Here is a 17,349-nt window from a genome sequence, read left to right on the forward strand (position 1 = left end):
GCCCTCACCTGTGCTGTGGATGAGGGAGATGCCTAATAACCTTTGTTGAGAAAGCAGAGGCGTGTCAGCATGAGCTATGTGCTATTGTGTGCTTCATTCTGCACTTTGATGCAGATTGGTTTTATTTTGTCTGGGTCTGCTGCTGGCAGGTAAAATCTGACCGTGCTCCTGACACGTGTTTTGTGTGCGCAGATTTAATGAAGATTCCCTTTTGTTGAACTGGTTATTACCGCTTTTGTGATTACAAAATATCTGGTAGCTGTGGCAAAGGGCTTGCTGAGAGCATAAATAACAAGGGATGTATTCACTATCAGCTGTAAAGCACCGTAAGCCAATGAGCTGCTTTTGCATAAGTTGCTCCAGGGGCATTAAAAAAAATACAGCTGGCCTTGCCAAGACCGTAACAAAATAGAAGCTCTAACGTGCAACTGAGCAAGCCATTATTTATTGCAGGGCTACGAGTGTCAGTACATACAACAAACCCGCTATTTCCCTGCTATTCACTGACCCTCTGCCCCTGCTGCATATTTCATCAGGCAGCTATAGAGTCCATCAGGACCACAGTTCAACCCCCTGCGAAGCCTCCACGGGGGGATGTGGGGAGGCTGGTGCAGCCCTGGAGCTGTAATGGGAAAGGCACGAGGAATGTCAGCACCTCCACCAGTCTGTAAGCAGCACCATCTTGATTTCAGCTTTTCAGTGCTGAGTGAGCTGGAAAAAATGTATCACATGCTCTTTGTTCCCAGGGCAGACGCTAGTTTTTATTAGAACATCTTGGACGGAATCTTGTCTCAGTTACATTGATAAAAATCCGGTTATGCTACTACAGACAACTGAAGTATTTCAGACGTATCCTGGTGTGGCTCCGAGCAGAGCGTGTTCCTGTGCTCACAAGGGACTCCCCGAGGAAGCTGATAAGCAGCATCTGGAAGCTCAGGAACCCACACTTGGGATAAAACGTTGTGCACAAATATCGTATGGCAAGCCATTCACATTGCACTGCTAATAGATGATGACAAGATTAGGTAGATCTTTTCCAGCTCATGCTTGTGTTTATCTTACTATTGAAGCTCAGTGTTTTGGCTGGGAAACCACGATAGAAAATGATAGGGGATTCCAGGCTGAAAATAACTAAGCAGCAAGATCTGTTCAGGGCCCAGCCTTGGTAAAGTGGTTTGTCACTGTGACTTTAACTAAAAAGGAACCTCTCCCTGCTTTCTTGAGGATCACACACAAACTGTACTGAGGTTCAGCTGGTACAAGCGAAGAACTGTCATCTTGCTGAGGACGTGATAAGCAAAGATAGAACTGAAACACAAAAACATCTGAAGACAAAAATAGTAGACTGCAAACCTAGCAATTTTTTTTTCACTTGTCTGAGTGCCAGCAGATAGGGCTGTGTGATTTTGAACGGATATACACAACGATGGCAACAGAGCAGTTGGACAGGCAGTCCAGCCAGCTGTTTCTCTAGTGCTGGTGCCCACAAGAGACCAGAACACCAGTTCCTTGATGACTCCAGAGAGACCTTTCCAGGAACTGGGCTTCAGTTACAGAAGCAGTACTGGGAAGGTTGTGGACAGGGGAGAAAGAAGGAGAGAAGGGATTTGAAATCAGTCTGATGTTTCAGATATGGGAAGTGAGGATTTCTGGGGTGAAGCTAAATATGGCTCCTGGCAGAGGATGTTTCTTTTTGTGGTGGGACATGTGCAGCCTAAGAGATTCACAAGAGTCTTTTGTCAGGGGTACACAAAGCAGAGAAGGGAAAGCTAGCAGTGCACTGCCAGAGATGGGTGCAGCCCTGGGCAACCTGGTCTGGTGCCTGATCTTGTGGTTGACAGCTCTGCATGTGGCAGGGCAGATGGAACTAAATGATGTTGGAGGTCCTCTCCAACCCAAACCATTTTGTAATTCCATGATTGTATGGTCCTCTAGAGAACCACAGCCAGGAGCACAGCCCTTGCCTCCAGATTCCCTTATGCTAACGAATGAACCAATGCAGTTGTACCCCTATGCTAGCTGGGTTTAGGACAAGAGGGAGGAGCAGGCCAGCACTCATGACGTAAGATGCCTGGTTGGAAGTGCTATTTGTTTGAGGTTGTGACCTAGAGGCAGACCATCCCCAGCCAAACTGCTGTGCAACTCCCAGGGGAAGCTCGGAGATTGCCAGGTTAGGCAGAGGAGCCTGCTGCAAGATCTGCTGCACAGGTAGCCTCCTTCTTGATGAAGGGCTGTTTTCTCTGCTCTGCAAGGGTGTTTGTGAAGGGCTTTAGGTTTATTCTTGTCTGTCAAGATGGGATGCATTGCAGACATCAAGAGGGCAGAGTTCATGGCCATCTAGGCATAACAACCTGCTGTTTATTAAGGGCTCGGCTCTTTGGTGAGCTCAGCATAGCTCTTACCCACCGTAGTAGAAAACAATGCCCAGGCAGGTGATGCCACAGCACAGAGACATGAGCAGAAGCACAGAGGTGTGTCAAGTGCTGAGTAAGGATGCTGAGTGCCAGGGATGTTTTTAGCATCCAGCACACAAGGTGTTGAACAACTGTCTGTTGTGTGCTGGTCACACCATTCACCACAGCCACAGCCTCAGTTCTGAGCAAGTAATCCAAGACACTGAAATCCTTCTCAGCAAAGCAGGTGTCAATGGGCAATGCTGTGTGGTTGCTGGTGCTGAGGGTGTAGTGTTGGTCACAGCACTGCATGATCCCTGTGCTTGGTCTCTTAGCACAGTGCATTCTTAAATACTTGGGATTTAGCAGTTCTAAAGGATCTGCGGAAATTCCAGAGCTTTTTCTCTCTTTTAAGGTGCCCTGTATTCTACAAATGCAAATAGCTTTCACCTAAAGTCTTTGTAGCTGTCCACCCTGTGTGATTGAATTAGTAGGATGTTCAGTGTTGGTTTAGCGATCTGTTTCTGTTTCTGCCCCAGCTGATTGGAAACCTTTAACCTTCTCAAAGAATATACGCAGCCACAAAATGAGTCAACAACATCTAATCTGGGAAAAACAGCCAAATGTTAAGTAAAGTTAATTGCCTCTTTCTATGACATGTGGTGAACAGCACAAAGTTCACCAGAGTGTGGTGGGAATTATCCATGGATACTTGCCAATGCACCCCGTGTGTGTTTATGCACACACACACCTTCCCAAGAGACTCTCCTGTCACTGATGATTTGTATCTCCACTTTGGCAACATTGGGAAATTCATGGTCTGCCTTTACAACTGCTCCGAAGGAATTCAAACATCCCTGTATTCCATCTGGTCCTGTAGTCAGGAGATGGAAGGGAAGATCTAGTATGTGATCTTCACCTCCAACATCAAGTATTTAGGCACCACACAAATCGTTATATTTCCTCTATTTTTCCTGATCTGAGCCCTTTGGACACATATGTAGAAGAAACTGTACCATGGGCACTCCTCCTCAATAACCAGCTCCTAGTACTTCTCACTATCCCTCCACCTGGCAATGGCTCTGCATGGAGCCAGGGATGGCCAGTCTCATCAAACTGTTTTTCTAAGAGTTGTATCTCTCTTTCCTGCTAAAGTTCAGCCCATTTCAAGAGGCTGGAGATAATTCAAGATCAACAGAAACTCCATATTCCGGGCTGCCTTTGTTTGTTACCAATTCTGTTACTATCTTACCCTGGAGCTCAGAATTTCACAATGCAAGATTTGTCAAGAGGTCATTTCTTTTCCTGCTCCCGTGGCACACTTTGCTCACTGGGCTCAGGTAGTGCTGCCAGAACTGCAAGGGACATTGAGAAAGGGATGACAAGATGAGGTCAGCTCCAAAGGGCACTGTCAGAGCTGGGGAACACCAAACACTGTCCCCTTGCCAGGCTGTATCATTCTAGAGAGGCAATTTAAGATCTCAAGGTGGCACTGATCACAGGCATGAACAAATCAGAATATAAAAAAGACTTCCACCAGGGATAATAAAGACAAAATAATTACTTGAAGTTGTTTTGCTTTTTGTTCAGCTTCAAGGGAAGGATTCAATACATAGGAAGAGCTCAAGGCAGAGGTGATCCATCGGTGTTGGTGATTTGAGGCTGCCCTTTCAGTTGCTGTTTCAGTGCACTGAAGGTTTGTGTTCAGGAGTTCCAAGAAGTGAAATGGCGAAGGTTGGGTAAAAATTTAGCTGGGATTTGTAGACATTGGCATCATGGTGCTTTAAAAACAACAAGTCTGGAGGCTCAGACAAGAGCAGCTGGTGGATTGCCAGGTCCGTAGTGGGTCTGAACCTCAAGCATTTGATCCAGCTTTGAACAGCTCAGGAAACTCTGTTCCCATTCTTCTTTCAACGTTGTTCCACAGCCCTGTGCAGCTCACAGCTAGGAATTATTTCCTGACATTCAGCTTATACTTTCCTCCAATTAGTCACTTTATTTCTTGTAACTGTACCCCTAATTGCTTTCCTTTTCTTGATGATGTGTACACCCTTCTTGTGCAGATGGCCACAGTGCCCCATTAGTCACTGGTTCATCTGCGCTACTTCCATTTTCCATCCTATGCCAACAGCTTGAGGCCTTTCATTGCTTGTGTTCCTCTGGCTTTCTTCTCACTGGAGAAAGCAGGCACACACCATGGCACACACAGCCTTGAAAGACAGCTGAGCAAGAAGCACTGACATCTCTGGTCTGAGTTGAAGGCCATTCTCCATCTCACAGCAGCTGATCTGTTTCACTGTTTTTTCTTTCACTTGGAGTGCTGCTCTCTGTGCTGGTAAAGTGAGAGACTTTGCCATCTCCCTTTCAACAGAGGAAGCTGGGGATGTTATTTTCTCCTGAAGTACCTGAAGTTAAAGGGATGAAAGCTCCAAAGCTTAGAAATGCTCTCCTAGGACATGAGTTCCCTTGGAACCAGAGCATTGCTGTGCAGAGATGATAAAGACGTGCACTGCAGCAACCACACCAAGAGCAGGGTAACACCACAATTTACCAACAGTGAAGGATGCCAATAGTTTGACATCCTCCTGCTCTTGGTCCATTTGCAGGATGCCCTATAGGTCTGACTGAAAGTGCACAGGGATCTGAAAGGTTTGCCTTCTGCTTGTCCATACACACAGTACTTTACTCTTGGAAGGCAGCCTGGGAAGACAGAGAATGGTGCCTTAAAGTTCACAGGTTGTAGCCTGCAAATGACCCATTGGCTGCAGGACCTCCATATATTTGATCATGACCAGGAAAAAAAAGAAACATTAAAATGCTGACAGGGAGAGAAAGGCCCAATGCTGCCTGTAATACACTGCTCAGTGCTGCTGTTTCTGGGTAGTGACAGATGAGAGACACAGCCTGAAGCAATGAAACCCCTCCTGGACAGGTGAGATATGCTTCTAACCAAGCTGAGAATGACTCAGAGCTTGGGGAGGCTGACACAAACAGGATCAAACAAATGGGGACAGAGTGACTACATGGGTGCAGGAAGAAGTAAAACATGTCATCAACCACCACCGCAGCTCAGATAACAGACTTCTCACAGACTTCTCGCTTTCCAGCCCTTCTTTAAATAGCCCAGCTGAAAACAAAACAAAACAAGACCAAACCACATTTCTCCTATTAGTGACGGTTCTTCAGGCAGCCAACCATTGAACAGAACCATTGGGCACACCCTGCAATAGGTGTGATGGAAGTTTCCCAGGGCAGCAGAATGAATGACAGCTTCAGCCCCATCTGTCTTTTCTCCCCCTGCCAACACAGGTCAGCAGCACCCAGAGGAAGCACTGCCAGTATGCAGAGCTCTCCATGAGCATGGCTATGGACAGATGTGCCCACAACCATTTGCATGCCCTACATTGGATAATGAACAAGTCAATGCAAGATCAGGGATAGTCTCGTGGCTGGGGGTCGGCCTTGCAGCTGCAATTGGCATCAATTGGCTGATTGTGCTCTCAGTAACTGCAGCAGCAGCAGGATGGGCAGGGAAATGAGGTGTGAGTGCTGCTGATGGGCCAGAAGCTGAGTCACTCCCATTGCCCTGCAGTCATTCAGAGCTGAATTCAGCTAATCCCCAACTCCAGCTACACCCAGATACTGATGTGCAGCATTTTGCCATGTACTCCCACCATTGATCAGTTTCTTCGAGGCTGAGTTAAGCTTGTAGAGCCCATGGCTTTGCTTTTGAGAAGCTTCATGAATGAAACAGCATTTTACTCTTGACATAGTACTCCACATTTGAAGTCCAAAACCACTGAAATATGTGGCCTATTTTCATAGAATCAATAACTTGGGGTGAAAAATACCCCAGCACTAAGATCATCAGGCCCAACCATTATCCCATCCCCACCATGCTCACTGACCATGTCCTTTAATGACACATTGCCCTTTCCCCAGGGTGCCAGTATGGCTTCACTGTTCAAGTAAATGCCCCCACCCCAAGGACATCTCCTTTGCTTGATGCAAGGGATGTAAGTGCAGCCACATCACACACAAAAACAAGCACGTTTCCATTTAAAATATTACTTGTATTCATCCCACCCCAAGCTGTACCATGGGCAAAGCTGCAGAAGAATAGAGTTGTGAGACAGGTAGCAAGCACATGGGTAAACAAATTCCTTGGCTGTTGTTCATCTCATACTCAACTCATGTAATTTTTGTTTTAAAAAATATCATCCCTGAAGTGTGAGAAAGAGTGAGTGCTTCCATTGGCGCAGCTCTGCTCACTGGCTGCTTTCACATTTACTCACACCTCTGACTCACTTGCTCTCAGCACTTACCCCCTCCCTCCCCCAAAGAAACTGCTGTGTGAACACCTCCTGGCGATGCTCATTGCTCAGCCACAACCTGCAGAGCTGAGTCAGGGCTGTTCTCCCCCCCACCAGCCCCGTGGCACAACCTGATGCTCTGCAGTGATGCTCTGGCTGTAGGCTGGGCCCTTTGGGCTTCCCCAGCTCAGGGGGTGTAGAGTGGAGATGATGGAGGGGGCACAAAGTGGGGCAGGCACACAGGTCCTGGTGGCCCCTCCGTGGAGCCGTGCCTATCCCATGCTGTTGTTTGAGGAGCTGAGGTACTGAAGGATATTTCAGTGCTTAAACATTTCTTTTTGAGCGTGTCTATTTAAAAGACCACACACGCCGTCTTCAGACCAATCGTTTCTTGATTTACAGAAGGAGAGAGCGGTGCCCAGAAATAAATAATTGAGAATAGCTGGCGTGCAATTCCCATGTAAGGCTGTTGGGATGAGGGATGGCATTTCAGACACAACAAGAGGCTTAGCACCTCCTCTGCTATTAAGAAGGGTGAGAAAAGCCAACCCAGAGTTTTCATTTTCATGCAGTTCGTACCAGCACATCAGAAAGTCAGATTGCAGCAGGTCCTGATGGCTGGAAAACCCTCCAGCATGTCGGCACGTCCCTGCAGCTCAACTCACTGCTGAGGACACAGAGCTGAGTGCACAGACAGCATAAAAAGAATGGGCTTCAGCGCATGGGAGAGCCGTGCTCAGCTCCATTGCTGCTTGATTTAAAGTTTGCGGGCAGGAATTCCTCAGGCATGCTCACCAGGCACGAATTGGGAGGAAATTAATAATTTATGCTGTCACTAATGAATTGTTGAGGTCCGCAGACATTTCCATGTGGCTGCCACTGAGACCCCTGGGAATAGCATTGACCTAAGAATGGCAGCAGTTTAATTGTTCTCATTTGCAAGCGTGACAATGAAGGCGATTTCTTTGCTATGTTCAAACAACTCTGGGCTCCTTATTTCTCTCGCAGCAGCGTTCTCTAAGTGCACTTTTCAGCTGTTATCCTCCAAATGATCCATCTCCACGTTAAGCTTCAGTGGAACTGCAGAATGACTTTAAGGTGCCATTTTCCAAACTGGATCAGCAGTCTGGGAGCTCGCAGCCCAGAATCTCAATGCACCTGGGAGTTGCTGCACTAAATACTCACATTTAAGTGACTCCATTGCTCTCCAAAAAAGTGATATGGGGAAATAAAGCTGCATGTATGTCAGCAGCCAAAGTGGGGCTGTTCCCCTAAGAAACACTGATACATTCTGAAGCACCACTTTCCATCTTCCTCCTCTCCACAGGCTCCAGCTTTGCAGGTTTTCTTTGCAACTCAACCTCCCTCTTAATTCTCCTTCCTGTTCTCTTTACAGCCCCTTTTCCTGCTCTGCCCTCTCTCCTCACCACCATCTTTTCTCTCAAGCCCCCTCCCTCTGCTTGCAAAGAGCCTATGCCAAACATTCCTCTCTGCTCTTTCAAATCCTTCCCATGCGGCACGGCCTATCTGAGCACTTAATGTCTGGCTGGCAGCGAGGAAGGGCTCCTAAAGTGAGAGATACATTTCTCTTTATAGGAGGGTTTTAAGAGCCCCGCTTTCCTTCTGTCATTCATACAGATTGGACCTTTCAGTCTCACATCAAGTGGGAACAATATCGTCTGTTCTCATGCCAGAAGCCATAACACTCCTCTTTGCATCTCCCTCTTATTTGATAGCCAGGCAGCAGTATGAGCTCTGGGAACACTGGGCTCCAGGGAGAGATTTCTATGAATCTAAAGTACTTTTCAAACACATTATCCAGATGTATTTCCCATTGCTCCATCCCCTAAACCCCACCTTCAAGGAATTCTGTAATGCACACATAATGAAGTTCCTAAAAAGAAACCCTTCTCTTTGATCACCCCCCATGATGGTATTTGCTCAGATTTACAGGGAATATTTTCCACTGAAAGCAAAACTCTTGGTCTCCCCTCTCCCTGGGCAGGGTCCATAAATAGCCCTGAATGTCTGGCTCCTGGAGGGACGTCCACACCTAGGGAAGGTGTATACAGCTACTGTGTTCAACTGGACCTCTTAAATTAGCCCAGGCACAAAAGAACAGCAGGAGTTATGTGACTACTGGTGTTTATTCCTGAGGAAATAGGAAGCAGGGGTGTTTCATAACATTCCTCATGTTCTTTAATGCTCATGAAAACGATGCTTTGGCACTAGAACATGTCGGATGAATGAATCATAGCTGCAGCCATACAAACCAGCCCAGCCTGCCACAGACCAGCCCAGTGCACACAGGGCTCCCCACCTTCTGCCAATGCCCCTGACCCCCAGAGCTACTTGCTTCTGTTCTCCATGGCCCTGACACTGAGCCTACAGCTCACTGCTTCCCAAACATGCATCAGCCTGGCATGAAATTCTTTGACTTCCACCTTGCATAGCTGATGGATCTCATCAAAATAAAGCAGCAGTGCTCAGGAGGAAGATGGCAGGCAGCTTATTTTCACAGCTGTCTTCCACCCACGTGGCATCAGCCTGTTATCACAATCCCAGCTCAGTCCCTGCTGCATTCCTACCCCAGTGCCATCAGTCTGCACTCCCAGTAGAGTACCACCATGAGCTAAGGGCCGCTATGGGCCACCTGAATTGCTCACACATCTCATCTCTGAGAAAGAGGATGGTGCTTGCTTTAAGATGGTATATTTTAGTAGATTAAGGCTCCTTGCTGTGATACAGGGCATTTTCCAAAGCCCATTAAAGTCAATGGAAAAGCTCCTGCTGGTTTTGATAGACTTAGCAGGAGGCCTTATTAGGAGCAAATCCTTGAAGTTTTGCATATATGTCTGCCTTTCCAGGGAAGCTCAAGTCCTTTTGAACACACTGTGTCTCAAACCACAGACTTCTGTTCTTCAGGGATAAGCAAAAATTGAAAGTTGAGGATTAGGCTATCAAATGAGCTCCTATATCTAGAAATGACCCAGGGAAGGAGCAGTGAGTGAGTTAGCCTCCTGAAATGGATTTTACATCAAGCCTCCAAATATTTGGGCAGTATTTCTGATCTGAAATCCCTTACCTGTTCTTCCACTGGCTACTGATGAAGTGTAAGTGTGCATTAACTTTAAGCTCCTGTTTAATTACTCACTTAAATGCACATAATAGCCCGGTGAGTCTCTCCTGAAGGATTTTTGCTGCTGCAATGAATTAGCTTCCTTCATAAACTGTCAAAACTTCAAAAGTTGACTTCTAGTTCCAGATACATCCTGAAGGGACAAGTCCTTGGAGGCTCCCCTACATCCCTTATGGGTGTCACAAAGACATTCAGATCATAATCTCATTTTGAACTGGCCTGGACTGATTTACAGGACTGCTGGGCCTGGGCATGTGGATGTCAGAGAATCATAGAATCATAGAATCATTTGAGTTAGGAGGGACAGTCATCTAGTCCAGTGCCCAATGCATTTGTTCCCCACGTAGTCCATGAATAATTTGAGAAGGCTTTTAGACCACTGTGACCTGAGCCCCTGCATAAACTATGTGGGATGGCACAAACAAAGCTGCTGCTTCTGGGGAAGCTTTTGCAACCAAGTGAAGTGTCTGCTGGGCAACAGCTACATCTCTGAACTCATTCCTGGCTCATGCCACTGATGGTTTGACATGTTCCAGTCATTGTGAGAGCCCTTGTGAAAGCCAGAGCTGTCATTGACCCAGCTGCAGCAGGAGAAGCATCAGAAATTGTCTGTGTCCAATGGACATCCATTGGCAACATGGTGGCACATGGAGCTTTGGGCAACGTCAGCTTGCAAATCCATCCAGATTAGCATTTACGTCTCTAGGATTCAGACTGCATACAGGGGGTAGGAAAACAGAAGCAAGCACAGCAAACAAAATACTGTGGGATATTTTCAAATAAGCAATAAACATGAGCTTATTCTTCCTTTCATAAGGATCAGTGCAAGAGTCTGCTAGAATTTGGCATGGGCCTGTGAGCCATAGATGTTAAACCTGGTACTTCTGTGCAGTTCTCAGCCATAGGGTGACTCATGAGACTTCTCTCTTCACATGACTGAGAGTCACCTTTAGTGCTGTTTTCCATTTGTGCTATGATAATGCTCAGGAGCTCCAGGCAGGATCAGGATCTTGCTTGAGCTACGTGTTATAGATCTCAAGAGACAGCTCTTATCCAAAAATTTCACAACATAAATAGCTGGTAAAACAAACAATGGGGGAAAACCAGGGGAGATCAGATGGCTGAGATCTGAAAAAAGAGAATCAGTGCTCCTGGGGATGGAAGCCTAGGAGAAGGGAGTGGTCTGGTGTTAGCTGTTATAGCAAAAATGCTAAGATAGGGCTTGAACCATTGATTGAGAACCTGGTGGGAAGGCAGGGCCAACCCAGGGGAGCTCAGGTGAATGCAATGAAGCTGAGAGACCCTAAGGTGTGGAACCAGGATCCACCCCTTCCCAGCCCTCCTTTAAGAGCTGGTAGCAAAGGTATCTTGTTGGAGATCTCTGCCCATCTGAATCTTTCTGAAAGTAAGCAGTTTTTTTCCTCCCTTTGTTTCTGTGTCTGTACCTATTGCCTGATGCTCCAGCAGAGAAGGTCCTGTCAGGTACAGTCATTGGGAGCAGGCATTTCTCTGCTGGGAGCACAGAAGGCATTGCTAGCACCAGGCTCCTCTTAGTTCCTTCTGCCAGGAAGGGAAGAAAAAGCCTTGTAAAATGAGGAGTGTCTCTGGCAGGGGCTCCCAAGAAGCACACAATGAATCTCAGTTGCTCATCAGTGAGCTTCCTTTCCCATTGCAGGAGGGCAGCCCCCTTCAGTGCCAGAACATTTGTTTCACTATTCAGCAAGTGCTGGTTGCGGTCCCAGGACCTGGAACCATCTGCACTGTCTCAAAAGATACAGACGAGGGCATGTCCTTAGCTGCTGGTTGCGTAAACAGCACTTTGCCATGGGAAGTCTCTTGCAGTTGGATACTATCTCCTTGTGCGTGCTCTGGAACATCCTCCAAAAGTCTGTGCTGGTGTAAGCAGGAGGCCAGAGGACAGAAAGGGACAAATATCCTCAGCTGCTGGGAATTGGTTTCCATCACAATTTGGACAGGTCTCTTAGTGGTGGGGTTCTTGAAACTAGCAGGGATTGGTGGCACCCTGTTCACATAGCACACTGTCTGCCTCTCCAGGCTTACACCACCTCTAGATCTCTATTCTAAAGCTGTGTTAAGGCATAGCATCTCATACCCTTCCACTGCTTCACCCTTTCATCACAAACCTTCCACCTTTGTAATCTCTTCCCAATTGCCCCACAACACAGTGGGGTGTCTGCTCCCTTCCCTTGGCTTTGCCTGCAGCAGGACAGGAGCATGGCTTCTCCTGGAAGGTGCTGGCTCCTTTGTTCCATGCTGCTTATTTGTTCAGTTCTGTGTTATGTTGGTTTTCCCACTGAGGTCTCATTTTCCAGCTCCTTGATATCCTCACTACACCTCCATCTCCAGAACATGGAGAATGGTGGGAAAGGTTGAGTCTTCCTGTTTACAAGCAGAGAAAAGCTGTTCCTGGCCAGATCCTGTCCCACCTCTTGGTCAATGTAATTAACATCCATAATTGTTTTTCCAGGCAGAAATGTAAAGAAAACATTTTTAATACTGCTGAAGACATGAAAGGCTGGATACAGAATACGAAAAAGTGTTTGGATCTTCTCCACTGCTTCAGACACAACTTGTCTGTCTCTCCGCATACACTGCTATGTGTGGGGTCACACTACCACTGTTTCCAGGCTTTTCCCTGTCCTGATCTTCATCCATGTGCAGACAAATTGAGATAATTCTTCCAGCAACTGAGCTGGGGAGATGGTGATGCAGCCCCATCAGGCTGTATACCTGGCATCATAGCACCTGCTTTCCATACTGAGCTTAGGGAACAGATCCTTATGGAGAAGTTTGCTGAGCTGTGGCTTTCCCTTAGGCTCTCTGAGCAACCAGAGCAGTCACCATGCGTCTACCATCTATTTTATGGCTCTCACAAATAGCAGAGGTGTTAGAGAGGGATGAACCAGCTTCAGCTCCAAGCATCAGAGACAAAGAGCCTCAGTCTCTGAGGTTTACAGCAGCGCAACTTATCACTTGAAAAGCTTCCACAGGAAAAGCAGGTCAGTGCCTCTGTTTGGAGCTCTGTTCTGGCTGTCATTTGAAGGTACCCATTCAGAACATCCTCTATTTGAAGAGGACTGAGCAGAATTGGAATCTCATTTTCCCCTCCAGGAAGATCTGCCCTGGAATATTTTCCTCTCTGTGCCGTTGTGGAGTTATTTGCAAGAATTTTGCATCTGGCTCAGCCACTCATTTTCATTTGTGAACCAGCTCCCTGCTGGTTAAACAATTCATCACATCTCACAGGACTTTCATTTGTTTTTTCAAACAAATTGGATACTGATGAAGGAATAGTTTCAACGCCAACACACCCTACCACATGCCCACGCTGCCAGAGCCAAGTTCTCAGCTCCTATGTAGCACTGGATATTGGCTGCCTAAGGATGACAACCTGAGGGCTGGGCAGGGTGGTTTGTTCTTGCCCAAAAAAGAGGAAGAAAGCTGCTCTTAGATCCAGCCCTAGCAATGGTGTTGTAGGGTGGGTGTGCTTATAGCTCTCAGGTTCATGGCCCAAGAGTGGTCTTAGCAGAGGCACCTTAGGGAAAGGAAAGGGTTTTTTTGTATTGCATTGCCCTCAGTGAAGAGTCTTACAGAAGGGTTACAGCACTGATCACAGAGTTGATTCTCTAAACCTCTCCTTCACCCTTTTGGACTGGAGGAGCTCTGAAATAAGACTGGATGAACCTGCACAAGGAATGGTTGGCAGAGCAGCACACAGCAGTGACAGCTCCTGAAGAATTGCAGGCTGAGCCCAAGGAGCTGCGTCTGCTCCTCAAAGGATCACATCCAAAAGCTACGCAATTCATAGGGAAAAAATATTGTTTATGAAAGCAGATTAAGGCCTGATTTCCTGAAATTAACAGTGACATGAAGAGCAGAACGTACCGAGTCCCATAGATCAGGGAGAGGAGCAATAGGGTATTAAGGTATCATCAGAATATCTACACAAACACGGCACTTTATGCTGCCAGCAGCAAGGGATTTACAACGTATTTTTTGGCCAGCAATTAATCTCTTGGGGAAAATAACTAACTTAGAAATGCTTGCTTTATTTCTTCTGAAAAAGAGGGAGTGCTAGCCTTGGCACAGGGTGCATTATTACATTAAGCTCCTCAGCACTATCAGTGCAATCAGACTGTGTCCTGCAGGGCTTTGGCCCGCAGCAATGCTGTGTTCTGATACAGAGATGTGCACAGCCCATCTCGGTCCCTTCTAAACTCAGTCAGTCTGGGTGTCCCCTTGGAAAGGCAGAGGGTTCCTCATCGTGTTAAAGAAACACAGAGGGATGTGGTCAGTGGGCAGTGTTGGTGGTAGGTGAACAGCTGGACTTGCATGTCTTTTCCAACCTTGATGATTCCATGACTCTGTGTTGTCTAGGAGTCAGGCTGGTCCATAGGAACCAAGCAGAGATTTCCCCTTCACTTGTAAGCAAAAGGAATTTCCACATTTGAAATACACAGCCTCACCATGAGTCCTCAGATCTTATATTGGTACATTTTTACATTGCTGCATGTTTGCCAGCTAATTAAAGATATTCATCAGGCTGCCTTCATAAAAGCATTTTTGGCAAAGAAAGACTAATTCACAATAAGTAATCAATAAATCCAGTTAAATACTGGCTATATGGAGAGAGTTCTGTGTATGCTAATGCTGCAGCTACACGCTGTCATGTGTAATTGATCGAGAAATTTATCAGCCCAAAGTTTTTTGCAGGCATAAAGCGAGAAAATGCTTTCTTGCTAAGATAAATGCCTGTAAATTTTAAGTTCCAAAGCTGAACAGATAGATAAATACGCAGGTAGAAGCCTCCTCCCAGCGATGGGAAAACATGCTGGTGCTGCAGACTGGCAGCCATCAGTGCCCACAGTGATGTCATTCTCCAGCAGGCTGAATGCTGGCACTCAACAGCACCGAAATGCCAAGAGTGATTAAAAATCCGACTTCCTCCAGTGCCCCAGATTACACTTGTTGGGACGTGCTTCTTTCATATAACGTCTCACCAAGCTGAGCTAGAGCCAGAAGTGCATGAGATGAATTAGCTGCCTCCATTTTAGAAAGTGCTTGCAGTACGCATTCTACGTTTGCTAAAGGATTAAGGTTTTTAAATGCCTAAGGAGTGCTCTAGCATCCAAGAATTAACCAGGGAGGGGTTTGGGTTTTTTTGTCTGAAGTATCAGGTTGTTGGCTTAAAACACGGATGTTCAATCTTTTGGCTTGCCTGAGCTGCACTGAGCAGCTGCAATGGCTGCAACTCTCATTGGGTTCTGGAGATGTTCATCAGAGATTTTTGATGCAGTTCTACTCTTCTTGTACTTCATCCTCTGAAACAGCTGGCATAGTGGTACTGCAGCAGAGCTGCTGGTGGTGGCCATGTCCTGTGCTATGCCAGCAGATATCCTTGTGTCAGTTTTGGAGCATGGAGCCATGGGGAGTGTTCTCTTGGCAAAAGCTGCTAAGCCAGCTTGTCACCTGCCCTTTCATTTCTGGGTGACCGCAAGCAGCTGAGGTGCCCTTACCTTCAAGTCAGTAAGGAGGTGCTGGGATCATGGAAAATGTTGTTTCTAGTGTAACACACCCATAGGATGCTGATGAGGCTTGTGCATGTTACAGAGGTGCACTAAGTGGTTCCTCACAGTAGTCATAATTGACTAATTAGGCTTAGTCAGAGGCTTTCCCAGGCATGGTTCATCAGTCAGGCATCCGACACATGGGTGTACAATGTTTTTGTTCTGCCTGAAACATGCAATAAAAGTTCTCTGGCAGTGTGGCTCCTCACAGCTGCAGGAATAAGTGGCTGCAAAGGGTTCTGGGGCTGCACTGGGGAGGGGTCTGCAGCTACCTCTCCCTCCTGCAGTACTAGTGCAGGTGTCTGTATGTGCAGTCTGTGTAAAGAAAGGTAACCTCAGCAAGCAACAGCAGGTGAGACTGTAATGTGGTGTGTGTTAACAGGGTGGCCATGGGGTAGATGTTCTAGTCTAAGTGCAACAGAGGTGCAATGTCACCCACAAAAGCCACAGCAAGCCTCTTCATGTCCCCAAAAGCAAGTTATGCTATCTTCAGTAATCCAAATCTGCAGTGCCCCTTCCAGCCATGCTTACCACATGAAGGGAACTTATCCTCTTGATGGCATATTCAATGAGGAGTGTGTATTTTCAGAAGGTTAGCACTGTGTTTGTGGCACTGAGTGATGTGGTCTGGTGGGCATGATAGGGATGGGTTGGTGTTTGCACTAGATGATCTCAGTGGTCTTTTCCATACTTAATGATTCTGTGATTCTAAAGGAGAACTTGGAAGAGAGGAGCCTGAATTTACCCAGTTGTACAGATTAAAACTCACCCCTAGAAATTAAGTAGGTAGATCAACGTTTGTGGTCTCAAAACACTGAGTTCTCCAGGACAACCTCACCAGTCAAATATAAGTCTATTCACTGCTGGTGCCAGGGTTTGAATCCCACATCTGGTCTGTCTCTGTTGCTCCTCAGCCATCCCTCTATGTCCCAGGGCAGCAGCTGTGCAGTGGAATGGGTCAGTGTGGCCCGACCTGCCAGGCACACAGAGGTGTCAGCTGAACCAGGCTGCTTCAAATCATTTATTTTTTTTTGCTGCTCCCCTTCACAAATTCCTTTTCAGCCACAGTTGCCAAAGTAAGGCAAACAGACCTTGTGCTGGGATGCTTTCCAATGCAAAGATGAGACATGTTGCTTTTCTTTAAACAATTTGTTTAAGATATAGAAGCCAGTTCTACCATGGGCCAAGTTCCCTTCCCCTAATAAATTATGGGCTGATTTGTAAGGCTGTGAAGCACTGCTGTGAAACGCCATTAGCCCAGGGGCACACCTCTGCCCCTAGTGCTCCTATGTCTTGGGGTAATGGCTGCTCTATGAATCAGCAGCTTCCCCTTGAGGATCCCTCAATGAATCCAGGCAGGTACAGTGACAGCATCCCTTCATGGGGCCTGAGCATCTTTAGTGAAAGAGCATCTGCCTGCAGGAGAAGCTGGAGGTGGTGCCAAGTCTCCAAAGTGTTCCTGTGCTGTTCTGTTTGTCACATGGAGGTTTTCTCCCAGTTTCCTGGAGCACCTCACTGTGCTGCCAGGAGAGCGACTGCCTGGAAGAAAGTGCTGGAATAAGTCATACACACCTTGGCATTTCTATGCTAAAGGAAGGTGCAAAGTTGCTTGTCTTCCAGTGCTCTGTGCCATACAGTTCCTTATGGGCACAGCCCTGAGCAGCAAGAATACAGACTAATGACATGAGACAGTACAGAGGAGACATTGTGCTGTTATTGGCCGTTCTTAGGTGAAATTAGCTTTAAATATCACACACCTGGTAGCACTGTAGGATCAGATAGCATTTCTGCTACAGGCCAGGACCTAAGTCATAGCCTGAAGCAGTGATGGAGCACCTGGTGGGAGGGCAGAGCCAACCCAGAGGAGCTCAGGTGAATACAATGCAGTTGAATTACCAGAAGGGATGGAGCCAGGA

This window comes from Coturnix japonica, chromosome 18, assembly GCF_054131305.1.
Source record: "Coturnix japonica strain WE chromosome 18, WE-NBRP24, whole genome shotgun sequence".
Taxonomy (NCBI): Eukaryota; Metazoa; Chordata; class Aves; order Galliformes; family Phasianidae; genus Coturnix; species Coturnix japonica.